Consider the following 14,686-nt stretch of genomic DNA (forward strand, 5'->3'; position numbering starts at 1 on the left):
GAAAATTTTGTAAGACCTTACTACAGGCATAAAACTCAATCCTGAAGTTTAGGCTAGACGTCGCATTTGTAAGAATCCCGAAAGGGCATACCCTCGGTGTAGACGCCTAAACTATCACTCGGGATCAAAAATGGCTTCGGTTAAACACATATGACTATGGTCAAAACGGCTGCTCCAGCCAAATTAACGCGACTCGGGGATGCCCGATTGTCGCTAATAAAATCGCAGGCCATTACTTTGAATATACTTCGAAAAGAACCGGTTAAAACAGGCTTCCCTCAACAGGCAAACGAGTTTCGACCATGTCATCCCCAAATCACAAGGCTTCGTGTTACTCAGCCTACGAGCTAAGAACCTTCCGAGGTGCTCAAACATCGCCGCTAATGACTTGAAATCGAGGTTCTTCCCGAACCGACGAAGGGTCAGGAAAAATTATTTCAAAAAGACCTTAACGAGAGGAAAACAAAGCCTACAAAATGCCCACGGGCAAAAGCGTAAGAGCCATTGTCGCCAGCCAAACAAGCCTCCGGGCCGCACACTAAAAGGTCTCAACGACCAAACAACATAAGAGCTACTGTCGCCAACTTGAAAATTGAAAACTTGAGGATTAAAATGAGCTCGAGTCGTAACCCGATTCGGAGAGCAGATCCAAAATAGTTAACTACAAATGCCTAAGGGCACATCGTAAGTGCCATTGTCTCCAGCCAAACAAGCCTCCAGGCCACACACTTAAAAGGTTGCTTCGACTCGAAGTGCAAGAGCCATCGTCATCCACCCATGCAGGCACGATAAAACTTGAGTGTCAATTAAAGCTCGAGTCGCAACGCGACTCGGAGACTGGACCCAAAATAGTTGAAAAACAAATGCCTAAGGGCAAGGGACAAGAACAATCATCATCCGCCCATGCAGGCACATGAGGTTGAAGGTCGGGTAAACTCTAGTCAAGGCTTGACTCGGAGACTAGGCCTAAAAGAGTTGGGCAAAGCACAAAGACCCTAATGCCTACTCGCATCAAAAACCACACTTAAGAGCCTCCGAGCCTACCTAATTAGCTCCGGACCCACGGGGCTCCCGCCAAACACTGAAACCAGCCCGCCTAGTCAAAAGCAATGCAGAAAGAGATACAAAAGAGATAAAGTTGCGAGTTTTATCTTATTTACATATGGAAAAGGCACGCTCTCCATCTACAAACATGATCTAAAAATATCAAATGCAAAATAGAAAAGTGGCAAAATCTACGCTCCGCTCCAAAAAGCTACAACTCCAAGTCCTAGATTCACTCTCCGTGGTGTTGGCAAGAAGTGACCAAGCATCGTGCTCGTCCGCCCTTTCTCGAGCCAACTCCTCCGAGAGAAAGAAACCCCTAGCGCCGATCCCCACGAGTATCTCTTTTCGGGATCTACAACGAAAATATTCCTCGATCCCTTTATCACGATCGAGGGCCCGCTTCAACTCGGCTTGGGCATCAACGACGTCCTTCACATGGATCGCCATCTCCTGATCAACCTTGGTTCGACTATATGCTACTTCAGTCCGGGCATCGATTATCTCAGCCCTGACCTTAGAGAGATCGGACTCGAACTTCGATATCATATCCGCTTGAACTGTAGCATTGTCACGAGCTAAGCAGAGTTGGGTCTCGAAGGCGGGAACCTTGGCCAAGGCGCCTCTCTCCTCTAAAGTTTGAGCCTGCACCTGAGCCCTCAGTTCACCACAAACATTCTTGACGTGGTCGGCTTTGCCCTTAAGGTACTCCAAAGCATCCGTCTTTTTCTGCAGCTAAGATAGGCAAAAGGATTAACCTTAAGGGTCAAAAAGAGCGAAGTGCGTACTACGAAAGGTTACCTGCTCCGTCAAATAGCTCTCGTAATTCAAGCTCTGATATGCCTCATATTGCCAGTGCATCAACTCAACCTCCTTCTCCTCACTGAGGAGCCTAAGGGACTCACCCTCATCCAGAGCTTTTCGAAGCCTTGCCCCATGACGGAGCAGCTCAGACCTGAGCCTATTAAAGGCCTGTAAAAGAAAAACTCGATAAAGAAAGGAAGACGCGAAATACAGAAGGACTGCGCCGAAACTTACCATGAAGTGAAGCCGGCGGACTTCCTCAAAGGCGGAGCACACTCCTGTTGGTCCTGCCCCTTCGGCCCCGAAAGAACCAACCTCGGGCATAGCATATTCACTCGGAGGAACTACTGTTCTGGGATCAAACACTCCAGGAGTAGCAGGCTCAGGCGATGTCCTCTCCTCGAAGACACGGGCCTATTGAGCCCCATTAAAAGCTCCACCACACTGCGAGAGAAAATCCAGTTTATCTCTATCATCCCTTAGCTCGAAGGCCGACGACTCCTTCCCCTCTCCAGAAGAGCACAACCTCGCCTCAAAGAACCGCCCGATGCCTATAACGGCAAAGTCGATACAAAAGAAAAAGGAAAATGTCATCTCAAATATATGAAGACCAAGGCAGGAGTAGCGTACGCGCATACCCTAGTATTTTTCTTCCCATCGATCACGGGACACAGCTCGCCACCTACGCTCATCGCAAGTCGAATGGGTCGCCAACTTCCGGACCCAGCCGAGCAGATCGAGAACTTCGCCCGACATCCATGAAGTTGCTAAAAAAGGAAGGAGACACAATTACTCAACTGGTTTTCACTATAAGCAAATCTAAGGAAGCACGAGGCACTCCACTCACACGCGTAATTCCATCCCTCGGGAAAGGGCATGAGCTCCACGGGGATAATGTCAACCGTCCGGACCCGGACGAATGGACTGACCCACTCTTGATCCCCATCCTCTTCATCATCAACAACAAAGGGCATGGACGAACGGCACCGCAAGGTTAATAGGCCTCGGTGATGAAAGGGTCGGTACAGTCTAACGAGGTGGCTGAGCGTGAATTCAAGCCCAGCCTTCTCCGCAAAGAACCTCATCATCAGCACCACTCACTAGAAAGACAGATGTATCTACGCCAAAGTAACCCGATATTTCAAGCAGAAATCAAGAACGACCCTATCAAGGGGGCCAAATGCAAAAGGATATATGTATATGTTCAAGAATCCATCAGCAGAGTCCGTAATACTCTTATCCGAGGAAAGCACCTGCAGTGTTATCCCCTCGCTCCATCCGTAGTATCTCCTCACTATCTCCAGATGTTCCTCTCTTATCAAAGATGCAGTCTTCAAAGTAAACTCCCACGGATCCTGAATTCTGGGAGTGGAACTCTCCCCTCCCTGTCGGGTTGGCCCCGAAGTAGCTATCATGGCTATGGTAGAATTGACAGACTAAAGCAAGGACGTGCGCTAATGCTTTTTTGCGCCTGAAGAGATGAAGGACCTGATGCCAAGGCAGAGGGATAGTTATCCAAAATAATGAGATCTCCTAAAAAAGCAAAAGCCACCCCACATATATGTGGGAAACAACAACGATTTACCTATCCAGAGTAAGCCATGGGAGGCCAACAGCCTCGGTATAAATACCAAAGTAGTACCCGACCCCAGAGGCATCATCGGCAAGAAGTTAGGCCTCAAGGAGTCAACTGTATCATCTCCAGTCTTGAGGTAGTGCCCGACCTCGAGGATCTCTGCCAAGAAAGAAGTCAGGCTTCGGGAAATCTTCAACGCCATCATAGAACTCGAGGCAGTACCCGATCTCATGGTTTTTCTTTTTAAAAATAAGAGTAAGCACGCGAAGCTCTGATCATGAAGGCTCTAGGAGGGCTCGAGTCATCGCCTAAGCATAGGCAACCCCTCAACATAAATCTATCTGCTACACTTTAAAAAGGCTATCTGCATCAAGTTCAAAATAGACCCTCAGGTACCCAGAGCTGACCTTCGCTTAGGATACCACTCTCGAAAGCTCCAAAACTCAACGTACTATCTCCATGCAACTCAGAGGGCCCAACAGCTCGAGCCTATCAGATCAATTCAGGCTTGGTCCGAGGTATGTCGATGGGCTCGGAAAAGAGCCATGTCAATCGGCAGAGGATAAAAAAGAACGCTCGCATCCGAGTTAGATATCAACGATCAACAACAAAGGAAAACATTCAAAGACCTCGAAGGGCACGGGAGCATACAATAATAGGGCAAGAATTGAAAACAGAAATCAAGGAAGTATCTTTATATTCATAAATCACCATGTACAACAGCCTTTGAGGGGTCCTTACATACAATTACAAAAGCCTATAGAGGATCTTGATAAGTTAGGATTTTAACGTGTTTTATGCCCCTGCTTACTTATGCTTTTAGTATAAATTACTATAAAATAGTCCCAAAAAGGCTCACAGGTTGTGCTTGATTGTAGGTTTGAGTGATAAAGTGACGAAATGTCCAAGATCGGCTCAAAAAGGAGTGAAACCTGCTCAAGTATAAAAGACCAAGAAATTCAAGAGGAGAAGGCCTAGTGCGGACCGCGCAAAAGTGACTGCGGCCGCACTAAGAGGTTTAGAGACATGATTATTCAAGCTGAAGTTCACGCGGCCGCGGTAGGATTTTCGCGGTCCACTGTAAGGCTACACAGCCGCACTACTTATTTGTGCGATCCGCGTCCAGAAATTCAGAGAACCATCATTTTTGCCAAGACCTTGCCATGTGGGTCGCGGTCGTCACCGCACGATCTGCGCCAGAGCCCCTCCGCGGCCGCACTACTCTTTTACGCGGTCCGCGTCCTCCAGTTCAAAGAGCTTAAAGTTGAAGTCAAAAGAGCCAATGCGGCCGCGGTTGCTTTTGTGCGGCCCGCACTGACCCTGCAGGGGTATTTTTGTCCAGTTTTTCCAGCCTAGTATAAATAGGACATTTTACCATTTTTAGGTCAAGTTTTGTATTCAGAAACGGAGCTGAGCTCGTGAGACCGATATTGTAGCTATTTTTGGCACTTTTTCTTCCCATTAACAATAGATTATTGTAGTTTCTTCTTAGTAATTAATTAATATGTTTAGTTCTTCATCTATTTCTTCAGTTTCTTCTTTAATTATGTGTAGCTAAACTCATTAGCTAGGGTTGTGGCTTAACCCTAGTGTGGGTAATTGATGGGTGTTGCCATCTAGGGTTAGATTGATATTGGGTGTTTGCTATTTGGGTTGATTTTATGTTTTTATTCAAGAATTGATGGTTACAAACACTGATTCAAGCTTTGGGGGTTTAACTCTTCTTGAGAAAGAGAGTCTATGACCCCAAAATTGACCCAACAAGGAATTGGGATGGACCCATGAGAAATGGTAGTCCCAATTAACGGGTTAAATCTCGAGAGAGTAATCACCCTACTTGAACCCTAGTTGCTTGGTTTCACTGGCTTACCCAATTGGTCTCGAGAGAGTCAATTGGGAAAAATCACTCTCTCTACCGAGAGGTGTGAGAGTGGGTGCAATTGTGCAACTATTATAGCATAATCCCCAAATATGTCAATCTATCCTTTGTCACATCTACCCGTCAATTATCCACCTAGGTGATGTTACGACCCTAGTGCTCTTCTTCCCATTAATTACAACTTAGCAATATTCTCTTAGCATAATTTAGCTTTAATCCTTTGTTTAGTTTATTTAGTTTTGTGTTTTGCTTCTCTTTCCTTCTTGTTTACTAATTTTCGATCAATTAGGTACAATGGCTCTTAATGCAAATGACCCTCTTGGCAATGTGATAGCAGGGGAGGAGGTAGAGGATCTAGAACAAGATGAGGTCTTACCTCAAGTTCCACGAAGAGGCCGAAATGCCAATGTAAATGCAAATAAGAACAACAATATTCCAAATCCTCCTCTGGTACCGCCGAGAGTGGCTCCCAGAGTTTTACCAAATCAAGGATACGCCAGTGCTATTGTTCCTCCCCGAATCCAGGCGGGGAACTTTCAAATCACAAATGTTATGTTGACCTTGCTCGAGCAAAGAGGATATTTCACGGGTGCCTCCAATCAAAATGCCTACAAGCACTTGATGGGGTTCGTGGATACATGCTGGGGTAGCAAGCAGACAAACATGTCCGAGGATGCATTGAGATTGAGGCTTTTCCCGTTCTCTCTTCGGGGTAAAGCATTGGATTGGTTAGAAAGGCTCCCCAATCATTCTATTACAACATGGGATGAATTGGCGAACAAATTTATTGCCAAGTTCTTTTCTCCATGTCATATGGCAGCTCTTCGGGATGAAATTCTAGCTTTCAAGCAAGAGCCAATGGAACCTTTGCACGAGATATGGGAAAGATATAGAACAATGGTGAAAGAGTGCCCTAATAACGACATGACCGAGGCTATGATTCAACAAACCTTTTATCGGGGCATCAACACCACGAATCAATGCATTGTGAACCAATTGGCCGGAGGGAACTTTATGAAACTTTCTTACTAAGATGCATGTGATGTACTTGATGAAATGGCTGACACCTCTTCGGCATGGAAAAACCGAGCAAATGTGCCCCGAGGTGACCCCACGGTCATCCATTTGCACAAGGAATTGCACGATCATGGACAAGCCATCGCTGAGCTTACAACAACTATGAATCAATTCGCAAAGGCGCAATTACAACAAGTCCAAAACCTGCGCCAAGTCAATGCGATGGAATGTGTTTCTATGTTGACAAGGAGGCAAAGAGGACAACAACCTCAAGGTAATTGTGAACAATATGACAACTACAATAATGGTGGTGGTTATCCAAATAAGTGCTATGATGATCAAAGCGAAGAGGTCCAATATGTCAATAACTACCAAGGGAATAGAGGCAACTCTTAGAATCAACAATGGCGTCCTCAAGGAAATTGGGGCAATCAACAACAAGGCGGAGGTAATTGGAATAACAACAACCAAAACAACAATTGGGGTAATCAAAGCAACCAAGGGAATTGGAATGGTAATAATAATAATTGGGGCAACAACAACAATCAAGGAGGGTAGAACAATAGCGGGAACCAAGGCAACCGGGGGCAAGGCTTTCAAAGGTCCCCCATGTACCAACAACCGAACAATCCACCCCCTTTCCTTCTAAAGGTCCGAGTTCATCCGAAAGTGATATGGGGAGAATTGAAAGCATGTTCGAGCAAATGATGAAAAAGAACCAAGATTCCGAGGCCCAATTAGCTTCGCATAACACATCTATCCGGAACTTGGAGGTGCAATTAGGCCAAATCTCTCAAGCATTGAATACTCATCCCAAGGGTGCTCTACCAAGTGATACGGTGGTGAACCCGAAGGGTGGGAATAATAATCATGTGATGGCGGTTACAACAAGAAGTGGGAGAGGCTATGATGTGAATGCCTCAATGCAAAAGCAAGTTATGGATGAAGATGTTGAGTTGTGGGATGATGATGTACCTTTGATTGTTGATGATGAGGTTAATCAAAATGTGAACAATGATGTGCTGATTGATATTGATGATGAAGCCAAGGTAGAGACTCAAGATGTCGTGAACCCGTCTAGGGAACACGTGATTGACATGCCCAAGCCGGTTGTACCAAAGGCCAAGGCACCTTTGCCTAGGCCACCTCCACCTTATCCTCAACGGTTAGCAAAGCAAAAGAGTGACCAATCAATTCAAAAAATTCATTGACATGATGAAGAGCCTCACAATCAATGTGCCTTTGGTGGAGGCACTTGAGCAAATGTCGGGGTACGCTAAGTTCATGAAAGATTTGGTAACAAAGAAAAGGTCAATGGAGTGCGAAACAATTAAAATGACTCATCAAGTGAGTGCCATAGTGCATTCAATGGCACCCAAGCTTCAGGACCCCGGAGCTTTTACTATCGGAAGTGCGGATTTTGCAAAGGCCCTTTGTGACTTAGGGGCTAGCATAAAATTGATGCCTTACTCGGTCTTCAAGACTTTGGGAATTGGACAACCTTGACCTACCTCAATGAGACTTCAAATGGCGGATCGATCGATGAAGCGACCGTTAGGCATTATTAATGATGTGCTTGTCCGGGTGGATAAGTTTATATTGCCGGCCAACTTTGTCATATTGGATTGTGAGGTGGACTTTGTAGTGCCGATTATTCTTGGTAGGCCTTTCCTATCAACGAGGAAGGAATTGGTTGATGTTGAAGCGGGTGAGTTGACTTTTCGAGTGGGGGATGAGAAGGTGGTATTCCATGTTTGCAAATCAATGAGACAACCCAATAGCACAGAGGTTTGTTCATTTATGGACATTGTCACAGTTGTGATAGTGGATGACACAAGTTCCATCATCCATGTTGAAGATCCCCTTGAGGCCGTGCTTCTTAATATGGATGTCAATGATGATGCTAGTAGAGTGGAGTGCGTGAACGCATTGCATGGTATGGGTTCATATTCTTATGAGCCTAGAAGGCTATCTTTAGATCTTGAAAACCGCAAAACCCCACCAACAAAGCCATCGATTGAGGAGCCACCGGTGTTGGAGTTGAAGCCATTTCCTCCACACCTCTGGTATGAATTCTTGGGTTCAAATTCTACTTTACCTGTTATTCTTTCTTCTTGCCTTACTAACATGCAGGTTGAGGCCACCTTGGCGGTTCTTCAAAAGCGGTAAAAGGGCAATCGGATGGACATTAGCTGATATTCGGGGAATAAGCCCCGCATTTTGCATGCACAAAATCATCTTGGAGGAGGATTCAAAGCCTTCCTTGGAGCATCAAAGAAGATTAAATGAGGCGATGCAAGAGGTGGTGAAGAAAGAGGTTATCAAATGGCTAGATGTTGGGGTGGTTTATCCTATTTCTAATAGTTCGTGGACTTCTACGGTGCAGTGTGTGCCGAAGAAGGGTGGTATGACAGTGGTGACCAATGACAACAATGAGCTCATTCCTACTAGAATGGTCACCGGGTGGAGAGTTTGTATGGATTACCGGAAGCTAAACAAGGTGACTAGAAAAGATCATTTCCCATTGTCATTCCTTGACCAAATGCTTGATCGTCTTGCGGGCCGAGCTTTCTATTGCTTTCTGGATGGTTACTCGGGGTACAATCAAATTCTAATTGCCCCGGAGGACCAAGAGAATACCACTTTTACATGTCCTTATGACATATTCGCTTTCTCTATAATGCCATTTAGATTGTGTAATGCTCCAGCGACCTTCCAACGTTGCATGATGGCTATTTTCACCGACATGGTGGAGGATATATTGGAGGTCTTCATGGATGATTTCAGCGTGGTTGGGGATTCTTTTGAGGAGTGCTTGGTAAACTTGGATAGAGTGTTGGCCCGATGTGAAGACACCAACCTTGTTCTCAATTGGGAAAAGTGCCATTTTATGGTAGAAGAAGGTATAGTGTTGGGTCACAAGATCTCAAAGCGAGGAATTGAAGTTGATAAGGCCAAGATTGAGGTTATTTCGAGGCTCCCTCCCCTACTTCTGTCAAAGGGGTAAGGAGTTTCCTTGGGCACGCGGGTTTCTACCGGAGGTTCATAAAGGATTTTTCTAAAGTGGTACATCCATTGTGCAAGTTGCTAGAGAAAGATGCAAAGTTCTTGTTTGATGAGAGTTGTATGCAAGCATTCGAGCTTCTCAAGCTCAAGTTGACTTCTACCCCTATCATTATTGCACCAAATTGGAGCTTGCCTTTTGAGCTCATGTGTGATGCTAGTGACGTTGCGGTTGGGGCTATTCTAGGCCAAAGAGTCAGCAAGATGTTTCATCCGGTGTACTACGCAAGCAAAACCATGAATGAGGCTCAAGGAAATTATACAGTCACCGAGAAAGAATTGTTGGCTATTGTGTTTGCTATGGAAAAGTTTCTACCTTACCTTATGGGGGCCAAAGTTATAGTGCACACCGATCACGCCGCCCTTAGGTATTTGATGACCAAGAAAGACTCCAAGGCGAGATTGATCATATGGGTGTTACTTCTTCAAGAGTTTGATGTAGAAATTGTTGACCAGAAGGGCAGTGAGAATCAAGTGGCGGACCACTTGTCCCGTTTGGAGGAGGAGGGGAGGCCTTATGACAGCCTTGAGATCAATGATTCATTTCCCGACGAACAACTCCCTGCGGTGTCAATGAAGGATATGCCATGGTTTGCCGATGTTGCCAATTACCTTGTGACCGGAATAATCCCGTGTGAGTTCTCTTCTAACCAAAGGAAAAAGCTCAAGCGGGATAGTTTGGATTTCTATTGGGATGAGCCATACTTGTTCAAGATTTGCACGGATGGTGTGATTCGTAGATGTGTCCCGGAGGAGGAACAATTGAGTATCCTAGAGGCTTGACATTCTTCACCCTATGGTGGCCATCAAAGCGGGGCGAGAACGGCTTCTAAAGTGCTTAGTTGCGGATATTATTGGCCCACCTTGTTCAAAGATGTGGGCGAATTGGTGAAGAGATGTGATGAGTGCCAAAGAGCCGGCAGAATTTAAAAAAGGGATGAGATGCCCCTCAATACAATTCTCGAAGTGGATATTTTTGATGTTTGGAGCATCGATTTCATGGGTCCTTTTATGAGATCTTGTGGGAACACTTACATTCTCGTGGCGATGGACTATGTCTCAAAATGGGTTGAAGTCGTGGTTTTGCCCAACAATGAAGCCCGGAATGTTGTGCCATTTTTGAAAAAGAGTATTTTCACAAGGTTTGGAACTCCTCGTGCTATCATTAGTGATGGAGGGTCTCACTTTTGCAACAAGGCTTTCGACACGTTGCTTTCTAAGTACGGTGTCAATCATAAGGTTTTGACCCCCTATCATCCCCAAGCTAGTGGACAAGTGGAAGTCTCCAACAGAGAAATTAAGAGTATCTTGTCTAAAATGGTCAATGCTAATAGGACCGATTGGTCGAAAAACTTAGATGATGCTCTTTGGGCTTATCGGACGGCTTACAAAACTCCTATTGGTATGTCACCATATCGGTTGGTGTTTGGAAAAGCTTGTCATCTTCCAGTGGAATTAGAGCACAAGGCCATGTGAGCTTTGAGGAAGTTGAACTTAGACTGGGATGTTGCGACAAATCTGCGGGTTGAGCAACTTAATGAGCTTGATGAGTTTAGATTCCATGCATACTCCAGCTCGTCCTTGTACAAGGACAAAATGAAATACCTTCACGACAAATATGCTCGGGGTAAAGAGTTCAAGTTTGGAGATATGGTGCTCTTGTTCAATTCCCGGTTACGTCTGTTTCTGGGTAAGCTCAAGTCAAAGTAGAGTGGGCCGTTTGAAGTTGTGTTCGTGACCCCATTTGGTGCTCTTGATCTAAGGAACATGAACGGTGAAGTATTTAGAGTCAATGGACATCGGGTCAAGCATTATCTTGGGAAATTTGATGATGGCCACATGGTGGCACTTCTCCATCTAAAGTGATGTGCTGGTAACATGCGTCGTGACGCGACGTTAAATCAGGCGCTTCTTGGGAGGCAACCCATGTCTTTTTTTTCTTCTTTCGCTTTGACCTTCTTTATAGCTTAGGATTTTTGAGCTAATTGTTTGTGAGATGTTGCAGGGATTGTGTTGAAGCAGTGCAAAACAAAGTAGAAAAATTGCAGTCTCTGAAGTTTGCTAGTGCGGCCGCGGTGCACTTTGTGCGGTCCGCACTGGCATGAGTTGAATAAGATACTTTCTGAAGTTTCCACCGCGGCCGCGGTCCTGTTAGTGCGGTCCGCGGTGGACCTACGCGGCTGCGTTCCATTTTTGTGTGGTCCGCGTAGGCTGCTTACTGAAGGGTCATACAAACAAACCCAGCGCGGTCCGCGGTTGCTTTTGTGAGGCCGCACTGGTAGGTGAGTAAGGGCCCCACGGTTGTCTATAAATAGAGGTCAAGGGTCTCATTGTACCTTTTTCGAAATTTGAAAACTCAGAGACCTAATACTACTGTTCATCCTTCTTCTAAGACCGAAATTCTTGCTTGCTTGGATAGATTGCATTCATTCTTCCTAATCATGGTAACATTTCATGCATTTGTCAGTAATTAATTTCTTATTTTCATCTTATTTGTTGCCCAGTAGTTGTAACAAATCTTTTTCTTCCCATTTTTCTTTGAATTACTAGTTGTTAGTTTTCGTGTGCTGAACATGATTAAGGATTGGGTAACTGAGTAGGGACAAGTAGTTCTCAATTGAACAAAAATGGACAAAGCATGAAACCCTAACTTAGCTCCCGTAAATCTGTCTCACACGGCCTGCGGTCGCCTTAGCGCGGTCCACGGTGCCTTGACGCGGTCTGCATTACCCTTTTGCGCGGACCGCGGTGCCCAACTTGACTGAAACATAACTTGCTTCCAACGCAGCCGCGTTGCACATTGTGCAGTCCGTGCTAGCCCACCGCGACCGCGACCCCATTTTGTGCGGACCACGGTGGGAGATTCATAGAAGTCTTTTTCTGGGGCATTGTTCAGTGCGGCCCGCGGTTGCCTTAGCGCGGTCCGCGGTGCCTCTAACGCGGCCGCACTCCTGATGGTGCGGTCCGCGGTGCCTAGTTCTGCAGCAGTGTCTGCAATAATTTTTTTGCTGTATGCAACTTTAATTCATTCACCTGCTTCACTGCCTATGCTTAAACTAACAATGTTAGATGCGTTTGATTGCAGACAATGGTAAAACAACGAGGAAGAGGTGCCAAACAACCCAACCGTGGTGACTCCTCCCGGGGAGGAAAACGGAAACAAGTTAAACTCACTCCTCGACCTAAACTAAAAATAAGGAAACAAGTTGTTATAGATGATGACCAATCGGGGAGTGAGTACGTACCCTCTCAAGACCTCTCTTCTGACTCAGGGCCAGATCCCTCAGTCCCAGCTTCACCTACTGCCCAAGCTCCACAACGTGTACCTTCTGAGTCGTCTGATGGCTCAGCAGCAGGCATCGGTGAATCCTCCACCTCCCCCACATCTTCAGTATCTGGGGAGAGTGCAGAAGGTTGGACTAATAGTGATGATGAGGTACCGGACAATGGTGTGCCCCAGGTTGGGGGTGTTGAACGAACTAGAAAACCTAAAGTTTGGGAAGATCGATTTGTCAGCCAGGTGGCGTTCCACAAGTTTAGGGAATGGTGGCCGTCACGGAAGTTGATTCTTGAGAGGAGCTTCATTGACAAAGACCTTCTACCCCTACACCCCAATGTGCATAGACAGTTTCAGGCTCGAGTGGGTTGGGAGTTCTTTAAAGACAATTATGTGAAGGCGAATGAGCATATGGTCAAGGAGTTCTATAGCAATGTGGCCCATATCTTGAAGGGCACTAAGGTGACCAAAGTGAGAAACAAAAATGTGGTATTCATCGGGAAGGCACTGAATGAATACTTGGGGTTCAATGATGAAGATGAGTCCCTTTACAATGAAAAGTTAGCAATGGGCGAGGAGGTTCATCCGTGGTTAGCTTCATACCTGGCAATCCCGGGTACATTTACAGAGTGGTTACAAGCAGGGGCCAAAATACTTCGAAGAACTTTCAACTTCGAGGCTAGAGGGTGATTGACCTTTGTGTGCAGTCGGCTCGACCCAACTACCCATGATCAGACTATTCCACTTGCCCGGATGGTTCTTATTGCTTCTATTATGGCGGGATATCCTATCAACGTGGGCAATGTGATGTCCCGCGTCATTTCTGCAGTGGGGGTTGAGCATGACCGGAACTACCCTTTTCCCAGCACCCTCACTATGTATTTCCAGGACTTGGAGGTGGAGAAGAGACCATTTGACGTCAAGGTCAAACCTGTGGTTCCGTTCTCCTGGTACAGTTTGAAGGGGTCAGACAACCCCAAGGACAAAAATTACAAGCCACCTGCTTCTGCCCCAACCGGCCAGTCTGAAGAGCCGGTTGCGGTAGAGCCCTCCACTGAGCCTACTTCCACAGTTGCTGACATGCCTCCCGGACCTTCCACTACTGCTGGTCCCTCTACTTCAGCTGGCCCAGGGATTCCATCTTCCCGGGCCTATCCTATCACTGCCCACCAGCTGAGCCAGACACTTCATAGCTTGAACAACTGGATGGCGATTGCTTCATCCAAGTTGTCCACTTTGACTTCTACCATTGCGGCTCAGTCTGCACCACAGCCAGTGCAAGTGCCCCAGCCTATCAAGGATGCACTTAAGGAGATTCTTGCCAACCAGCAAAAAATCCTCGATTCTCAGGCTGCCTTGGCTAAGGCAGTGGATTCACATGGCAAGGCTCTTAGGGAGCTTTCTAGGGAGCACAAGAAGCTGCACAAAACACGGGCTTCCAAGGAGTTTGTGAAGGCACTGAGAGAGGATGTTGACAAACTAAAGGCAGACCAGATGCCTTTAGACTTGCTATTCGGGGATCCAGCCCCAGCAGCAGCACCAGTTCCACAGCCACAACAGGAGCAGGAGCAGGCACCCAGGCCTCCAAGGAAGAAGCCAGTGATGCACCTATCATCCAGCCGGTCCAAGAGCAGGCCCCAGTACCAGCAACTGAGCAGCTAGAGATCGGGAACTAGTCTGAGGTTCCCGTACATACAGAGGACTTGGGACCACTGATGATCCCATACAGACGGACCAGGCCTAGGGAGCTCCTATATCCTTTACTTTGTTTTTGATGATTATTTGTTAGTTGGCATTGAGGACAATGCCAGCTTTTATTCATGGGGGTGCGCCCTACTTTTATCTGGATGACTATATATATAGATTCTTAGTCTATGTTTTTGTTGATTTTCTATTTTGGGTTGTATATAACTTTACATTTAGCTACTTTTATCATACTTTCTACTTTTTATTCTCTCTTTTAGTCTGTATATAAAGTTACATTTCTGTATATATTCATCCCCCGTTGTATATTCTACTCCCCTAT

The sequence above is a fragment of the Nicotiana tabacum genome, chromosome 5 (assembly GCF_000715075.1).
Source record: "Nicotiana tabacum cultivar K326 chromosome 5, ASM71507v2, whole genome shotgun sequence".
Lineage (NCBI taxonomy): Eukaryota > Viridiplantae > Streptophyta > Magnoliopsida > Solanales > Solanaceae > Nicotiana > Nicotiana tabacum.